The 14,926-nt window shown below is 43.2% G+C and overlaps 1 long non-coding RNA gene across 1 annotated transcript in view; it reads right to left on the bottom strand.

The window, feature by feature from the left end:
• Positions 1-13,410: 13,410 nt before the first annotated feature.
• LOC109296910 overlaps positions 13,411-14,926 on the bottom strand; it is a 6,851-nt gene continuing 5,335 nt past the window's right edge. Inside the window, exon 2 of the long non-coding RNA XR_002097095.1 lies at positions 13,411-13,879. This is a non-coding gene — a long non-coding RNA (uncharacterized LOC109296910). The remainder of the gene's footprint in view (positions 13,880-14,926) is intronic.

The raw sequence follows: 14,926 nt of genomic DNA, 5'->3' as shown, positions 1-14,926 counted from the left end.
CCCCCCCCGCCACAAAGGCAGTGCCAGGGCTACTTCCCTTGTCCCCCCCCCCCCCTCAGCTGTGCTACTGGCTCTTGGGCAAGACACTTCAGCTCCCTGTGCCTTAAGTATCCTTATCTGTAAAATGGGAGGAATAGATTCATTATTGTAAAATGCTTTCTTGGATGCAAGATGCCAAAAACTGTAACTGCAGAGTATTTGTTAATAAACAATTCATCATCTTAACAGAGAAGGCCATCTGGTATCATTAGCTTAACTGGATGGAAAAAATGCCTAACCAATGGAAACTAATTTGAATTGGAGTAGACTACCTGTGAGCTTGTATGTAAATCCTTGTTCTGAATTTTTGAATAGCACTGGTGGAAAAAAAAAAAAATGCATGGAAAAAAATACTTCCTGGCACAGGTAGTGTTTAAATGGGCTCTCAACTGAATTCTGAGATCAATCTTCAAGTACAATTTTCACCAGTGTTTCACCCAGAAGTGGCTATGTTATAGGGATGGGGGCTGTATTTCAGAGGCAGCTCCATTCAAACTCAGTGTGGATGTCTTTCTGTTGACTTCAGTGACATAATTTGTGCTTTCTTCTCCATTTATAAAATATTTTGGGACCTTTCCGGTACCAGACAAATGTCAGAAAATGGGCAAATTCATTTCCAGTATGATGTTTTTGGTTTCCATAGAGTTATACTAGGAGCTGATTTAATACTAATTTCAAATTAGTAAGATTATATCAAGTGCAGTCAAAATTAATTAGAGGTTCCAAGCCTTCACTTCATACCTCACTGGTGCTCAGGATAATGTGTTTCTAAACATTGGCTGCCTCAGCAAATGAGCATTCTGTAGAATTATTGCATGCATCTGAGCAGGAGGAATGATCTTTGACTTTGCTGTCCTCAGACACTGGACAAATACCGCACCATTGAATTTTTTTGCCCACCAGACAATTGTACCCTAAGCAGAGAATTAACTAAAGCCAGTGTCTAATATTAGGCAATATCTCTGACTTAGTCAGCCAAATAACAGATTGTTGGCTGATGAGAAAAATGGCATTGCTCTTAAACCAGGGGTGTCAAATCTATCAGGCCCCATGGGCCAAATGAGTGATGCAGGGCTGGTCCATGGCCTGGATGAATGTTGTGGGGCTGGGCCTGCATGCTAGACTGTGCCTACTGACTGTCAGATTTGGCTTGCTGAATAGCCAAGCCTGGTGTAGAAACCAAGTGCAACACAAAGGACCAATCAAGCAGGCACAGCATGCAGGTCAACTCCAAAACCCATGGGCAGCACCATGAGCTGGATGATAAGACTCTGAGGGCTGGATCTGGCACGTGGGCTATATCATTGATACCTCTGCTTTAAATTTTAGGGACTAGATCTGCCTAGTGGTAATACATTATTTTTGTTAATTCTAGTATGAAAAGGATGAGTTTTTAGAGTTGTAGGGAGCCCCTACAGTTTCATCCCAATGGTTGCAAGAATCTAATTATGTACTTAGTTAGGAAAAAACTCCAATAATTGGTAATGTGCAAAAGTAAAATATTTCATGGTAACTGTATCTCTTTAAAGGTTTGGAAAAGTGAGTACCATGATACCTAGTCTACTACAATTTGCACATAACCAAGTTATGTTTTAGCTAAAAATTATCTGGTCAGATTTATTTTAATTTTTAATGATATTTGATATGAGCATTAGACATGTTTGAAACTTAAAAGGAAAAGTAAAACCAGAAGAATTAGCTCAAATCTGGCACTTCACACTTTGTTTTAAAGTTGTCAAGGACACCAGTCCTTGTGGAGGAGAACAGTGGACCACCAGTGTTCCTGGCTCATGGTGAGAGAGTTAAATTCTTTAAGTCCTATGTCAAAAATGGATAAAGTGCTAACCCTATTTCCACCCTTCTCAAGCTAGTCCATCTGCCTTTTTTTTAATGGCTGGGATTAATCAGGTATTATCTCTGTCATGACATCAAGAGGGAAAAGTTGAGAAAAATTTACTTTTATTTTGATGAAGTTAGCATAGAGGGTAAAACATGGTTCATGTTCATAATGGTGAGCTAGCTGTAATATTGATTTGAGATGACTCCCATCTTGTGATAATATGGGGAGAGTCACAACCTGTAGACCATTGGTTCTCAACCTTTTTTGTACCAGGACCCATTTGTAAACATCAATGGCCACTCCTGACCCAGTGCCCCTCACTCCCAACCTACTGTCTCCATCCCCAGCCCCCCCAAGTGTGTGCAGTGGGGTGGGGTGGGTATGGGGGGCCCCAAGCAGCCCCTTGCAGACTGGAACTCTGCCAGCCTGCAAAGGGAAAGCCACAATTTCCAACATTTTTCTCCTTTAAAGAGAATTAATTTTTAAAGTTTATTGATCCATTTTTTAGATTTAGTTTGCGACCCTTTCATACATTCTTGTGACCTACTTATGGGTTGCAAGCCACAGGTTGAGAAATGCTGCTGTAGACAACTGCCGGGTAAATCTAGCCAACAGACATGTATCTGTGAAAGCTCTCCATGCCATGAGAACACAAGGTTTTACCAGTTGGGTCAAGGTAGTCAAAAGCTGATCCACTGAAACATGTTCCTGCCGATTAAAGTACTAGTTTAAAAAAAATCCTCTTTTCATTTTTCTCCTTCTAGACAGCAAATGATCTTCAGTGGTATCCTCAGTCCACTATGGAAACAACAGTTTCTTAGCTAAGTTATTACCAGTGGTACTGGTGCAAGAACAGAATAATCTTTGACTCTAAGCTCCCCCTGATGTAAACACCCCTCTGTGCGATGGAGCAGCAAATTTCTACTTAACGTCCACTCATCTAGAAGGAAGACTGCCTCATCTGTGTAAGTGGCGGCATTCATCACCTAATGAATGTTAAGGCCCTTTTTAAGTAACAAAGAAGGATTCTGCAGTTCAACAGTACACTTCAAACCTCAGTCATTTCTCTTTTTAAAATCTCTCATCATTTCAGATTCTCCCAGATAGATGACCCTACAAGCATACCCTGTGATAAGAAAAAATTGGTCCTTTGTTTCCAGTTATTATTGTCTTTTAAAGAAACATTAACCCATGCACACTGTGGGATGGGATAACATGGTACAGAAAAGCACCATTACTCACTGTGGCTAATTTAAAACTTTCCTAACCTTTGAGTAAGAACTATCCTTTTAATGCTTGCTTTGGCGGGGCTCCTCCTCTAAGCTGTTTACACCCATCTTTTGGCTGGGACTTTAAATTCAGACCCTGAATACTGATGGTCATTAAAGTTCACATGATTCCCATTGCTTTCTTTTTTTGAATATTGAACCTGCTGATGGTGAGTAGGCTAGGGACTTTTCACATCAACCTCAGTGTTTTCCTTGCCAAGAATCTGGATTTTTACTCTGGGTCGGTGATTCTCTACCAGGGTGCCACAGCTACCTGGGGCGCCTTGAGATCCTGGCAAGGGTGATTCCAGGTGCCATATAATGTTAGAACTGTTAGGTGTGCAAATATGACTCAGAAGCTAGAACCAGAGATTTTAATTAGGAATTCATAGTATCAAAAACATTCTGAACTCTTGTGGTATTTCTGTGTTATTTACAATGGAAGAATTGCTCTCTATTTTCCTGTAGTGAAAAAACAAGAAAAAGCTAAGAGCTTTTCCAAGACATGCCCTGAGTTTAACAAGGGGAGACTTGCATCTAAAAAGGTTGGGAACCACTGCTGCAGGTCCTAACATGGCTGCCCAGATATCTGCGATTGAAAAGTTAATTTTCTCACAAAGAAAAGGAGCAAGCTAATGTGGGAATCCAGGAACCCAGAGGCCAGTGGGGGCTGTGAAGAGCCAGTCTGGATATTTGCCAGCAATTCCTTCAATGCCCTGGTTGAGCTAAAAGGAAGTATTTTAAATGAAATGTTTGGTTACAAGCTAAAATCAGAGCACATGACATCACCTGCTCCCAGTTGCAGATTAATCATTTAACAGAAATTAATTTGGACATGGGAGGGTGCGAATGAATGTAGTAGGAAAAATAATTGCACTCATAAAGGGAACTGGGGAAAAGAATTTATCAAATGTTTGACTGAGTTAAATTCTTTCTCTTAGAATATCCCCACCCTCTGTCTCCTAAGTCCCTGTTGGCTTAACTTGTAAATCCTTGGGGCCTTGCTTTCCTCTCATTTGCATTGATTTACATTGGCATCGTTCTTTTGACTTCAGTGGCATTATCTCTGATTTATGCAAGAGGAGGATTTTTAGAATGAGGAGACAGGAGGATAATGCTGGTAAGTACAAAGTAAATACAAAATAAGTAAGGGCTTCAGAGGGAGCTCAGCCCAGGGAGGGCCTGTAGAACCGACCTCTGGGCTTGCAGGAGAAGTCCTCTTGAAATGTATTGTAGTTTTAGTGGCACTGTTTAACTACTCTCATTCCCCTGGTCCAGAGGAACACTTTGACATCCAAAAGGATCTTGAAGAGTTTTATAAACCCTGAGTGCAGTGATTTCTTCTCACCCAGGGGGACTTTATGGCAAAGCTACTTTAGGATCCTTAGGCAGGGGAATGTGAAGAACAACATGTGATTGTTGAAGACTTGAGGGTCATGTCACATGAGAGAATGAGTTTCCCAGCTAGAATGTGGGGGGGATACTGGGGTTAATTCCACAGTCATATGAAGAGTGCTTGAGGTCTCGTAGTGGCAAGACTTTGGGTGAAATCCTGGCTCCAATGAAGTCAACAGCAAAACTCTCATTGGTTTCAGTTAGGCAAGAATTCCTGTCTAAAAGGCAGCTGGTCGGAGTCTTTTTCAACTCCCATTTTTTCTCTATTGATGCAAATCCAGTAGAGTTACTCCTGAATTCCCACTGGTGTTTTTTCCTTACAGGTCTCAAGGTCAAATATACCATATTTACTCGCATACCACATGCACCTGTATCCCAAAAATCAGGCCTCTAAAATGGGGGAGTAGGTCTTAATCAGGGAAGTTGTTTTCTGTGCTGGAATGGAAGCATAGGGACACTGCCAGGGCTGTCCTTCTTTCCCAGCCGGGGAGAGAAGGGCATAGCGCACTCTTTAGCATCATATTTAATTTTAACACTCTCCAAGTTGCTGCCCAGTAGCTTCTGGCTGAGCAGCCACAAGCTGCTGCCAGTTTAGCAGTGGTGTGAAAGCATTAAAACTGTAGCTTTTTACAGAGCATGTTTCAGCCATGCAGCCAGGATTTAGCCACAATGCTGGAAAAAATGTTTTTCTTCATTTTGCCTTCCCCAAAGAAGGTGCATGTCTTTTGGGGGGAAGGCAGTGGAGAAGTGTGCAGTATGTGAGACAATGTGGAGGTTACACTATGAGATCTTATCCCAGAGGAGCAATTATATCAAGGCCCCTGCCTAGCCATACACTCTCATACAACCGTAGAGAAGTAGGGCTGGAAGGGACCTCTAAAGGTCATCTAGACCAACCCCCTGCTTATGGCTGGATCATCCATATCCAAATCAAATAGAGTTTGGTCCAAACCCTGCTGAAGGCAACTCAACTGCATGTGGTGATTTAAAATTTCCATTTGTCTGACTTTCAGCATTAATCCTCAGTGCTTTTACTCTGAGTGCTAACAGAATTCAGCCAAGCAGAGTCCATTACAGCGTACTACACTTTACCCAAAGATCCCCTTTCTAAACAACTAATATGGGGGACCACTCCCACAACTGCCACTTGTTCTGGTTCCTGTCCCTCTTTGCTCAACCCCATCCGTTACACTTCTAACAAATACCCACGAGTTGTAAAGTAAACTGACTTCTAATGACAGATGGCCCTGTAAAGGGGGAAAAGGACAGGATGTAGTTACTCCAACATTTGTTATTTTGGGGAAATGTCAAGTATGTAAAGCAAAAGGAAATGGTGTTTCTTCATAAAATACACTGATTCTTCAAAAATTACTCAGCTGAGAAAGTCAGTTGCGTGATGAGGGATCAGATCCCAGTTCTGATTCAGTATCTCTGCCAACATCCCCCTTCCCCTCCCCAAAAATTGGTGGTTCCAGGACACCAGCTGTCTCCCCTGTGAAAACTGACTGTTCCAAGGCATTTCTCTGGAATCTTTGAGTGAAATCTTTCCCCGTGCTTGGGGTTTGGAGAGGGAAGGCATGGTGTTGGCTGGTACATGTTGTTTTGACAACCCACTGAGCCTCTGCAGTATAAGACTGCCCTCCTGTTTGCTAGTGATCTGGGCATGATTTCTCCTCATTTGTTCTCAGTGGGCAGATTCAGCATTTCCTTGGAACTGACAATCCCAGTAGGTGTAGGAGGCATTGTTAGTGAAAGGAGAAAATGTCAGGAAATTGGCAAACCCCGAGCACTTTATCAATTGGCGCTCTTGTGAAGTTAATCCCTGGAGCTCTGTCCAGCTCTCCCCACTCCTGCTTCTTATATGAGACAGACCTTAAGAACAAAACTTCCTGTGTGTGGAGGCAGGGTGGTTGGATGTAGAAAACTGGTCTCAGTTTCTATGACTGAACAGAAATCCTGATGTGCAAAGTGACCCCCAAAGCTGGCAAATCAGGCCAGAGAAATGACAGCACTTGCACTTGCAAACATGGATAGACCAGGTGGCAGAGTGGCCGTTTGGGTTTAACAGGCAGAGCCTCCTCCTTGCACTCAGGGTAGAAGTCAACATAGCACCCATAGCTCACCTCTCCTCTCCTCCACAAATGCTGTTATGTGGAAGGGGTCACTGTGAACTCCACCTAATCACTCCATACTGTTGACAGGTATATCGCATCTCCCATTGTTTTCAAGTTGCAGAACCCCAGCAGCTTCTGAATGCAAGATGGTGGGCATCAAGATCCACAATGGTCCAAGGAAAGGGGCATGAAGAGTCTATTTGCATTAGCTTCCAACAGTAAGGTGTCTGAACATCCATTTAATGCCCTGCACTGCCCCACCTTAAATGTCTGCTCAGCCTGAAGCTCCTGCCCATGGTAACAAAGGAGGGGCCAGCTGACAGGGCCCTTAGGGTTTGACCCAACACTAACACAAAAAATCTAAGAGCTGATTTCTCTTAGTCACCCAATCATAGCTCCTGTTGTACTCACAGGGAATCCCACTAACATGACTTAGGAGGCTCTGGCTCAGATGCCTGAGCATGCCCTGGGCAGATATACCCATAAAGGAAAAGAGCACAGTGTCAGCACAGGTAAAGAACCTGTGGGAAGACATTTGAGGGATTTCAGGAGCCCAAATTCTTCTCCCGTAAGCAGAATTGTGTACTGATTTCTTAAAATCAAATCCTTCTCCAGAACTCACCTGGAACTCTCAAACCCACCCCATCCTGCAAAAGCCAGGAAGCAAAGTGCTGAATGTCTAGGAACTGGTTAGTGTTTGAATCTGACCAGTTGCTTCAGGTCTCAGTCAGTGGGCTTGGAAATGGATGGTGAATGCTTTCCCCCGTGCCAGAGCTGTACCTTCACTGGCTGAAATGACTCTTTGTACACTTTATTTTAAGAAGCTCATTATTGTTGTTGGTATTGGTATCTGCCCAGAATGGAAAAGTATCAGGATGCATTTGCTGAAGCATAGAAGTAAAATCGCATAAGAGCTGTTGACTTCAGTGGAAGCTGGGTATGCTTAACCCCCCCCCCCCCGAGTACTTGTTTCAGCCACAAATATGGATTTGAGTGTCTGACTTTAGTTAGTTAGATTTCAAAGGTTTGGCCAAAGAGACTTGCATAAGGATAAACAATAAGTCAGTGACAGAGCTGCGAATGGAGCCTCTACCTCTTAGTCCCATACTAAGTACAAGACTAAGAATCCACTTTTTTCTGAATGGTCTGATCCTGATAAATACACAGTATTAGGTCAGAAATAAATTTTGTCTTGCAATGACCAGATCTTTAAATTCTAGATTAGGCTGGAAATGTTCTTGGTACGTGGACCCAAGTGTGTGCATGCACACTTGCATGAGTGTGTGAGTACATACATAACTGGGATCAAGACTCGTGGCAGAGGTGATATCTTTTATTAGACCAACCAGATTTTTGCAAAAAAAAATTTTTAATTGCAAGCTTTCAGGCACAAATGCCCTTTGCCAGGCATTGGATTGTAAAAGTTCTCCTGGGTAGAAAGGAAAGTTTGTATTTCATAGGAGAGTTGAAGGTGGTAAAATCTCCTGTTTGGAAAAGTTAATTTTATATGCAGATTAGGCTCAGAGAAAAGTTGAAATAGTCTATTTACCTTGAAATTGTTTATTGGTAAGCAGGATGTATTCATATTTCCTTCTGGTTATGGTGTTTCATATTTCACAGAGGAGTAAATAGATGGGATACTCCTCTGGGCAGGAATTTCTTATCTTTACATAATGCACGTTTATGCTGTATGTGTTTGCTCATGGTATACATTTATATACAGACTCATACTGTGATCGTGTGCATGTGTGGGTAACAGTGTGGGCACACAAGTATATGGAGTTTGCATGCAAAAGTTTTCATGTGAATGTGATTATTTCTATAGGGATTCTGCCCATCTCTTGTTTTTCAGATTAAAAAACAGTAACTTCCCTGCCTGGAACCAGAACATGAATTTCACTCTATCTTGAGAAGATGTACTTGCCTGAAACAACTTGCTTTGCTTTTTCATTTAAGAATGTGGGTTCTTCAGTGCCTACTGTACTACAGCTGTCTTTCAGGGTCAGAAGTCCATTGACTTTCGCTATCCGTTGCATAGCAATAAGTACTGTATACAGAAAAATAAGACACTGTTGTCCAGCAACATTGTTTAAGAATAGTTCCATAGCTCTATTTCTATAGCTATACAAAATGTTTTAAAATCAGCATAGATCTTACCAGTTGATTAAAATCTGCTGGACTTATTCAAAGACCATTTTTTTCTCCCACAGACATAAGAGTATGAGATAAATAATTGTTCTTCCATGTGTTTTATGAGAAATATTTTTGCAAACCCTTAAAATACATTATTATGCCACAGACTCTCAGATGTATGAAACAGTAGATTCCTGCATGCATCTATGGTGCTTAATTTTTACTTAAATTCCCGTCTCCCATTGTGGGATCTAAAAATATAAACTGAGTCTTCTTAAGTGCCCTGTGTCCTCTGTTCTCCACTCCCTCCCCCTCCGTTTTTAAACCAGAGGCCACTTATTACAGAGAATGGAAACTCTGACAACATTTCCTGTGACTTCCTGTTCATCTCATCCTGAAAAAGGTGCTGTGGATTATCTCAGCCATGTCACACAATATACATCTATCACCTTTTACAAAAGCAGGGAGCAACCATGCCTGTGCCAGTGAAACAGACTTTTATGACATATTACAGTCTTTAAAAAACCCACAGTTTGTCTTCATCCTGCCAGAATAAGATGATTTTAAATGAATGCAAAGTTGTCCAATTATGGCTATTAAGTCACAGTCCACACAGTGGAATAATTTTGGTTAAAGCGTAGCAGAGACCCTTCCAAGACACTGAAATTCTACTTGAAGACTCAAGGTTTATCCCTTCTTCCAGAAATAGTTGTTAACATTTAGCAGCATTGGAAAAAAAGAGTGAGTTTGTAATCCCTTTGCATCCTCTTTCTGGACTGCCCCCTCCAACAACAAAAATGTTTAATGTGTTTTTAACACCCTTTGTGAGTTCTGGGCAAAAAGGAAACCTTAATGCTGAATCACAGGACATGCTACAGATATGGAGATGTTCAAATATTATTATTAGCAACTAGGAACCACAGGCCGGCTTACTGATGGACTAACACACTTTTGCAAAACAGGGGACACATCAATGACATATACGTACTATAAACCTTGATTCTTCTTTCGTGAGATAAAGCAGCAACAATGCCACCAAAGTCAATGGAATTATACAACATAAAGACCTGTACATGTTCATAAATCCCCTCATATTTTAGTAGATCTTTACACAAGTTAGTTACCTGAGAGGGACATAGTGTTCCCATCAGAAAAAAATCTGTTGCATCAAACAGAACAATGGGTGCATCTGCTCGTTGCCCTAGTAGCAATGTGCTTTGTTGCCGTATGGCACACTACGGTGACCTAGTAATCACATGGGTCTGCATGTGATTGGCAGCTATGTCACCGTAGTGGTGCACTCCCCTGGTATAGCACACCGCTATGGTGATGTAGTAGTGAAATCGAACCATGCACTGTGTGCATGACACAGTACAGGTGGTTACGGCGCCATGCTTTAGCACTTCCAAAAGGAAGTGCTAAAGCATGGTGCTGTAGCAACGTTGCCATACAGTGATGTGTAGACATGCCCAATAATGACTAAAATCTGTGATGCTTGTGTAAGGCCAGGGGGAAAGGCCAGGGACTCTCTCTTTCTGCATGTCTGTGTATATAATTACTATTCAGAGTACTTAGCCCTTGTATAATACTTTTCATACATAGATACCACAACACTTGAAATATTTTAATGTCTCCAACCCTCTGCAGCACATGTTCCAATCTGATGGTCCTTAGTATAGTACAAATACTTTACACTCATGTTTGCTATTTCTTTTTAAAGACTTTACAAGCATCAAGTAATCTATAATTATAGGGCACTTGTACATGTGCTCCAGGGGCAGGAGGGTGGTGCTTTAATTAGAACAGCTCTGAGACCCGCTCTAATTAAAGCGCCACTATGTCTCCCGTATCAGTGTCCTCGCACTTAAAAATGGTGGGGGCCGCTTGAACTAAAGCTCATTCGACAGGTGCCCATGCCACCATTTTTAAGCATGGAGATGCTGATACATGAGATGCAGGAAGCTGCTGTAGCATGGCAATTGCCACACTCCAGCAGACTTGACTGAGTCTGTTCTGATGCACTGGAATTCCAGTGCATTGTGTTGGAGCAGCCTCCATGCTCATGTATAGGCACCCATAGAGTCCTTTGTGGCAGAATACATATTCTCCTACCCATTTAATTGACAGGCAAACTAAGACAAAAAGAAACACCCCCAAAGACATCCAGTAAGTCAGTAGTAGAACAGGGCCAGGAACAGAGCCTGTAAATCCTTGGCTCGGGTTCTGTGCTGTACTGAGTGTCTGTTTGGCACAGCAGGTAGAACTAACAGAGGGAAGGGGAGAGAGAAGCTTTCAGAGCCACAGCTGACTTCTTGATATTCAAGGGAGCTTTACACTGATATGAATGTTGGCATGGGTTAGTGAAGCCTAGAGGCTGCTCTAAATTCAACCAGGTTCCTATAGTCATTGCCAGACTATAGGCTTGCTGAGCACTGGTTGCAACACAATTTTCCCTACCTCTGCACTCTTCCCATCTCAACATACACCCTATGGTGGGGTCCAGCTGTGTGAAGGTCTAAGGGGAGAAGGCAGTAGAGCAATGACAAGCAAGCCAGCTCTGACCTAACAGAGAGCTCCCTTACATCAGAGTAATTCTCAGCTGGCATGAGCCGATTGTTTTCTGGCCTCTCTGAACTACTGAAGCAGTGTAAAAGGGACTGGAGTGGAACCAACATGTAACACCTTATTCTCAGTCCTGTGCTTCACCCACCACCCTATGCCTCATCCTTAGGATGTTCAGAAGTATACTGTTCTTGTGACTCCCATCCTCTTCCTGACATGCAGTTCAGTCTTGTATTTCCTCTGAAGTCATCGGTGGCTACTTTTCCTATAAAATATTAGCCAAATCATTCTCAGTCTCACTGACACAAACATAGAGGAAGTCGGTTGACTTATGTAGAATTGCTTTATGTTAATCTATTTATGCATACAGTTTATAATAAAGCTGGACTTACTGTTGGAAAGAATCAGTGAAATGGTACCTTGCACTGAGAGGGCGCTATCACCATTCACAGATGCTGAGATAGATAAGCAGTAATAGATACGCCAGTTCTGAAAATGTATTTCTAATACACAGAGAAAGCCTGTTATTTCACAGAGCTGGTTCATAGAGAAGTAAGGCTGGAAGGGACTTCAAGAGATCATGTAGTCCAACCCCGGGATCAAACTTGCAACTTTGGTGTCACTAGTACCAGGCCCCGATCATCTATTAATGTGGAATCACATTCAAAATGTGGCTAGTTTGCAGTCATTGTTATTAATAGGCAGGGTGATACTGAAGTATGCGGAGAGTGGGTATTCTGTTCTAATCTATATAGGTTATTATACCACATTAATGCATTGAGAGTGTAACTAAAATTTGTCATGCGAGTGTTCTCCCATCCTCTCCCCAGAGGAAGAAGCATGTGAAGTACAGTCAATTCTTTCAGTAGTGTTTTTGTTATGTTTTATAATACACACATGGTACTCTGTGTTCATGGTAGAGAAGGCAAAGTCAAATAAATGTGTCTTGCACTTGGGGTGGAAGGCAGTAAAATTTGTGATAGTCCCTAGGCCCTGGGGTATTGTGCTCCACCATCTCAGACCAACCTCCTGAGGAAGTTCTTCCTCCTGCACAGATGAGTTTACCCCTTCTAGAGAGTTGAAGGGGATGAGCTTTACCCTTTTTTCACAGATGAGCTTTACCCCTTCTATTGTGCTAGTGAAGAGAAAATGTCAACCCTGGTCTTCTTCCCAGAGTGTTAAGCAATCTTTTAGATATTCTGTGGCTTGGGCTGTAGAAAACCTGGAAGATTAGGACCAAAAACTTGAACTCAATTCAAAATCCTATAGGAAGCCAGGATAGAAAGCAGAGTATATATGTAATGTGCTCATGGGAGTCTGCATTACTGAAGAGACAGGCAGCAGAGTTCTCTTCCAGCTGGAGACGCTTTATACTCCAGTATATCACACTCCTGGGCCGCATACAGAAGAGCATGAACTTTTGGTTCCTCTGGGACAACTAGCAACGGTGTACCTTGTGCCTCCACCAGTTGTCCCTAGGGAACACCTGTGCCATGCACCCCCTGGTGCATAGCAGGTTACCCTGGGTGGGGTAGGGGAGGCTGGCCCCAGCAGTCTTACCTGGGGGCCTCCTGGGGCTGCAGCAGCGGCAATCCTGTCACTCAGAGCCTGGCCAGCACCCACAGCACAGCTCCAGCTGGCCCTGCTCTGGGTTTGAGTGACACATGCTGTCGCTGTATGTGCTGCTCCATTTTTTTTTGGTATGGGTTTTTTTGACCCCTGGATATCCAGGGGTCAAACCCACCCCCTGCCCCCTGCACTGCTCCTTTGCAGTGTGGAGACCAGCCGAACAGGTGGTGTCGCAGATGTGTACCGCATGCTGCAGATGTATACTGCATGCTGCAGACGTGGTGCCACAGACATGTACCGCATACCGCACGGCTGTGCTTGCCTGGACGCAGCCCTGAAGGCTAGTAGATGTTGCTGAACTGCACAGTGTATTCTTATTACAACATGTGTTTTTACATAAAGTATTATAATTAATTGGCCACTGCACTGGCCTTCCTTCAAGCCTACAGCTGTGTTCCAGGGTTAGTAACTTGAAGCATTACAGAAAATCTTTCCTGAAATAATCTATTCTTTTTGTGGGAAGATTTTTATATGCTAACAGAAAATGTGCGTGTCAGCAAAATAAACATAAACTATTTCATACATCATTATTTCCCACCATACTCCACAAGTGTCAGTCTCGGAAGCAAAGCTGTTTACTCTAATGTCCTGTTTTGGAACATGAAAGCCACTTGTCGACAGTCTAAATTCCTCTTCTTAAGATTACTTCTGATTAATCATGTACTGGTATTCCTGGAGATCCTTGAAGGACTAGATTCTGAATGAGTGCAGATGTTGCAGAAAAAGTTTTTTGTGGGAGGATCTCTTCCTGCACAATGTTTGAAATAAAACAACATTGCTTTCACTGGAAAGCATGTGTGCCAATTCTCAGTGGATCTGTCTGTCTGGGGAATTGTCAACTCACCTCTGGTTCTACAAATTCAGAGTTCTTTCTGCCTCTCTTCCCTCCTGTGTCTTCACTGCAAAAAAACATACCAAGTCAGCCAGCTCGAAATAGCTGTCATGGTACAAAATCCTAGCTGAGCTAAGTCATCTTTGATGTAGATAAACCATGGGCAACCCCAAACTCTCATTTCAGGGTTTACCTAGACTGCTCCATATTCCGGATCCTTTTTGTTGCCCTTCTCTGTGCCTTGTGCCATATACATATATGGGGGAAGAACCACAGCGAACATCCCTATTTGTGGAGCAGCGAGTCTGCAGCAGCTGACAATCTGTACAGAGAAGTCAGTATTGCAGGGGTTTTCAACCTTTTTGTATCATTGTACCACCAGAGGCTGGACACAGACCAGTGTACCTCTGGCTGGGGGGCAAAGGGGAGTGGTGAGCAGTGGGGGGGCTTCCCCTGCCCCCCCCGTGTCCAGCTGTGTGGGCAGCGCCTGTGCAGCAGTGTGGGATGCTGTGTGGCAGCACTCCGTCTCCACCCACCTGTGTGTACCCCCTAGGGCCATCTCAAGTACCCCCGGAGGTACGCGTATGCCCGGTTGACAACCCCTGCACTATTGCACAGCATCTGTTAGTCATTTAGCACAGTATAAAGTAGGTATCGAATATTATCTAAACAGCAAAGTACCATTTTACGGTAATGTTGCACCGGTGTACCATGACTAAAAAGAGCAGGCTGGGAACCAACCAGACAGACCCAAGCTGGTTTCTAGAAAAACTCAGGGCTGTTCAAACAGGTGAGCCCAGCGGCACTGTACCTAGACTCCTGGTGGCTCCACGCAAACTTTTAGCATCAGGCCCCCCTTTGTGGGAGATAACGATAACAATCATTGGACAACGGAAACCCCCCTACCATTTTGGGGCCCCCTTTCTGTATGGCAGCTACCTGGTTCACCCATGCCCTAAGTATCACTTGCACAGAGGCTCTTACTGGGATGTCAGTGGGACTGACTTTACCCCTAAACGCTTTGGCCTGGCGTGCACAGAGAACCGACTCCTCGCCTGATTTTTCTAATCAGAAAAGCTATAAAGCGAAAGCAGCAGAAACACCACCAAGCTTA

Source organism: Gavialis gangeticus, unplaced genomic scaffold (genome assembly GCF_001723915.1).
Source record: "Gavialis gangeticus isolate Ggan-Ray unplaced genomic scaffold, GavGan_comp1, whole genome shotgun sequence".
Taxonomy (NCBI): Eukaryota; Metazoa; Chordata; order Crocodylia; family Gavialidae; genus Gavialis; species Gavialis gangeticus.
Note: the sequence above shows the minus strand (reverse complement) of the source record. Positions and strands in the feature narration are given on the sequence as shown.